The following is a 4,498-nucleotide window of genomic DNA, read 5'->3' on the forward strand; positions in this document are numbered from 1 at the left end:
GAAATTGCAGTGACAGTAAATAGAAGTCTCTGGATTTCAAGATTATGCACAATAGGGCTATTTGTTTTAAGTAATAGTCCCAAAAGGGGTGCAGGAGAACATGAATGAATGGAAGGTTTGGATCCTGCCTTCCACTGCTGTAATATTGAGTGATAGCTCTAGAATTGAAAATGTTTTTTTTTTCTTTAGCGTGGAAGTGGAATGGTTGTCCTGAAAATTTACATACATAGAAGAGCTAATAAATTTGATGAAGCCCACTTTTATTAACTGCTTTTTATTATGCTGTTATTCTAAGCAACTCTGATAATAAAAGAGCTGGTAAAGCTTCCCATTATAAATGCTAGTTGTAAAGACTCACTCTGCCATTTCAGGTAGTAACTAATTAAACTTTGGGGTTTTTTAAAATGTTTTTCTGGCTGCAGTATGTTTGTTAAATTGAATGAATCAAGTGAGCTGAATTAAATATGTTGTATATAAAAAATGTTTTCAGATGCTTAGTCTTTTTTCCTGTTTTAGCCTTTAAAAAACAAAACACAAACCCACCAAAAACCTGAAGGCAGTCACTGTTTTGTAACTGAAACCTGTTTCATTCATACAGAGCTCACCATTTATAATACGTGTAACCTTATTTACACCCATTTTAATACCCTCCAAAATTGCCAGAGCCTGCAAAGAGATCATAGATTAAATAAGTATCTGATCCTTGTACCTCTTGATCTTGAAAAATTTACAAAGCTTGTTAATTCTCCAGCCTGTTAAAAGCATACTTAATAGTTATTTAAAGAAAGCTGTATATAAGAAAAATATATTTTAGTACACTGATATTATGTACTAAAGCATACCAGCAAATTAAATATTGTTTATTGGAAGCAACAGAAAATGTGTCATGTTATAAAAGAAAAGGATTGTAAACCAGTCAGCTACAGCTAAACTGTTTTCTATGTTTAATAATGGGCTCTGATGGGACTGATGAAATAACTGCTTATGCATTGCTAATACCTTGCTTGAATATTTTCATAGAAACATTGCTTTTTCTGAGAGTTTGAGATGGATGGCCTTACAACCTCAGCAATGTTAATGGGAATGTAATACTCCTTAAACTATTCTAATTGGGTCTGATTACATTTGGTTCCCTGGTCTTCATTTGTCTGACATGTTATTGAGACTCTAGGAGTGAAGTGACTGTATCTTTCAGATGACTCCTTTGTTGAAGAACATCAAACCTAAGGTCTGAAACACCTGATTTGGGTTTGAACTAGAAATTAATTGTTCAGGCTCACTTAGGGACTTTATATATGGGAAGTAAAGAAGTGGAGGGGAGTGAATCAGTCTGGCAGGTGGAGGAAGCTGACAGTAAGCTCTACTGTGCTAGCACCTGTGTTATACCTGTGGCACGTGGAAACTTGACTGAAACTAATCATTGAGAGAGATCACATACTTGAATACCTTCTCTTTTGTTGAGAAAGATGCTGATCATCTAAATGTGGATAACTAATGCAGTGACTTTTATGGTGTTTAACATCGTGTTACTCTTTTTTTTACTCTATACTAGTACAAAGATTTAACCATTTGACTTGGGGAATTCTTGTTGTTTATAAACAGTCACTGTAAATTTGCTTGGAAATATTTTTCCTTTAAAGAATCTATTAACCAAAAACCACTAGCATAACTGAAAGGAAGGGAAGCAGAATAACAGTTCTGCTTTTCCACCTTCGGGTGGGAGTGGAGAGCACAAAAATAGCTGCTACTGCAGCTAGTGACTGTGCCACTGCTGCTGTGCAGGGTGGAGCCACTGTGCAGGGTGTGGTACTGCTCCCTTATGCCGGTGCCCCAAACCCTCACATAATATTTTTTTTGTGTGGAGTAAAGCTTACTTGTTGAACCAGAGCTCACCTTCCCCTCCGTATTGCCAAATATTCCTTAGTTTTACCACTATAAAGGGCTTCTGGCAACGTTTCATGCTGTCTGCACATAGTGGACCTGGCTTTGATCTTAATTTCCATTGTGTAAAGCTGCCAAAAGTAATGAGCAGAGAAATGACTTGAGATGGAAGCTGCTGTAAAGGAGCTTACAATTTGGTCCAGTGAATTTGGCACCAGTCACCAGTACTGTAAGTTGAGTTCTTCCACCACAGATATAGGGTTTATGATCTGGATAATAATAAATATACATAGGTAATGTTTTCAGTTTTAATGAGCATATTTGGAATATTCTCTGTCTGGGATTTAGGAGGATTTTTTTTTTCTTTCTTGCTTTTTCTTAAAAAAAGGAAAAAAAAAAGCATGTGCTGGAAATTACTTCTTGAATATAATGAAGATAAAGTTGCGAGAAGTTAAAATTTTTCTGAAGAATTCTTAGACCACAGGCCCTGATGAGCCCACTAGAGTATCTCATGGTAGACGGATAAGGGGGAATGTGGGACCATGTATAGTGACTGACTCCCCAATATTTGATCTAGATGGGTCAGAGGAGGGCCAATGCTTACAGAGTTTTAAGGATGTTGGTGAATCCATGGTACTGGTCTCCAATTAAAAATTCTGCTGAACACTGAGTTGTTATGTAGTACACCTTTCTTCACTTTTTGTCACCAAAAAAAGTTCCTTTGAGACTGTAGACTTGGCAAACTGCATCACTCCACATTGGAAAGATTGACGGTAGCGTAAGATTTCTTGCATAGACATGGTAGCATAACATTCAGCATAAATAGGGTAGCATAATATTTCTTGTCCAAACAGAATAAGCACAGATCCTCTTGGACTAGTGGTGAAATAGTTGCTTGACCCAAATCGGGGCATAGGAAAAATAATTTCTTTGGCCTTTGTACCTGTTTCCCACATGTTTTCCCTTGAAAGAAGGGTACAAGTAGCGTGTGTTACTCTGCATAACATTACAGTATAGGATGTAGTGTAACCATTTACCTACTGAGATGGACAGAGTTGGTCTGCCCTTACAGATGCATAAATACCTATAAGCAAACTGGGTGCTCAGAGTAAATTGAAACGACAGGTTTTTTTTGGTAAACTTTAAAAAATGTGATCAATTAAAAAAATGATTATGCAAACGTGTGGGCTTATAAATAACAGAAGTATTTTAATGGTTCACTTGAATAGCTTTTTGTCTGCCAACATCTGAGTTCAGGGTTAGTACAGTTTTTTCTTGTGAATGAAAATTAAGATAGCTCAGACTGAGATATTTTATCATATTTGCCTTGAAGTTTCCCCAAAAGGTTCCAGTCAGCTCTGAGTATAAGTGATACCAACTACTGTACAAACATTCAAAGTAATTTAAAAAGCACATGCTGGGAAGTATTTACATGTTCTGAATCTCTTGGAAGCATGCTCATTTCATGAGACTGGTCTGTCAGATGTTAGTTTGAAGAAGAGCTGGACCACTGTTGTTATTCTGATTTCATTCAGAATCATACTATAAGTTAACACAGTAAATAGGGCTATATGTTATGAATGCATCATGACATTCATTTTTATTTCTACAACAGACTCTTGTAAGGGAGTACGTCAGTACCTTTGGATGTATTACATTAGAAGCATACGTCAATATATGTAGTTTTTTTGCAACTGAAGGGCACTTCAGCTTTCACAAGAAATCTGCTTAAGTACAGTATTTAATAATTTTCTTCTTTCCCAGGTATGTAGGAAAAAAATTGTAATACAAGGGCTGTATTTTTTAATTGGGCAGTAATTTAAAATCTTATCTGGGGAAATATTTAGCCATAACACACACAGTGCAGGTTGTCATTCCTTCCTTAATTGTTTCTACTCAGTGATAGGATGTAATCAGCCCCTAGCTCCAGATCTAAGAAACTGCTGGACTTTATGTAACCCCCTCTTCATATTAAGATTAAGAGGCTTGGGAAGATGAGTCCTCTCATTGAAACAAACAGTGGAGCTTCAACCCAGGTCTTCTACCTCTTAGATGCTTTCCTTGAAGCCAACTCAGGTTTATCAGTAAACCAGACCCTAGATGAAAATGATTATCTGAACTAGGCATCTACCACCAGTTGAATTGTTAATACTTAATTCTAACCTCATGAACTTCTACATCTGTTCTTAGTCTGCTGTAAAGTAAAAATATCCATGCTGACCCAGATATTCTGGCAATTCCCATTCAGTTTCAGAATATCCCTAAAAGGTCATATAACCTAGTTTTACAATAATCCTAGGGATGGAAGGGCAACTGTTAATCCATTTATGAAGGGGGATCATGATAAATATGAAGGGCGCGTCCACACAAGCGCACACGTGCCTCTTGCCTCACCTCAAACCCCATTGAGGCGGGGCAACAGGCACATGTGGGAACAAAAAAAAAGTTTGTAGCGCGGGGAGAAAATTAGACCCCTGGATATCCAGGGGTCTAAAAAAAGCAAAGTATAAAAAAGCGGTGCAGGGCATGGTCCCTGACCATGCCCTGAGGCAACCAGAGGTTGGGTCTTCCATAGAGATGCTCTGGCTGCCAGAGCATCTCTATGGTTGCCCCTCTA

Source organism: Alligator sinensis, unplaced genomic scaffold (assembly GCF_000455745.1).
Source record: "Alligator sinensis unplaced genomic scaffold, ASM45574v1 scaffold93_2, whole genome shotgun sequence".
Taxonomy (NCBI): Eukaryota; Metazoa; Chordata; order Crocodylia; family Alligatoridae; genus Alligator; species Alligator sinensis.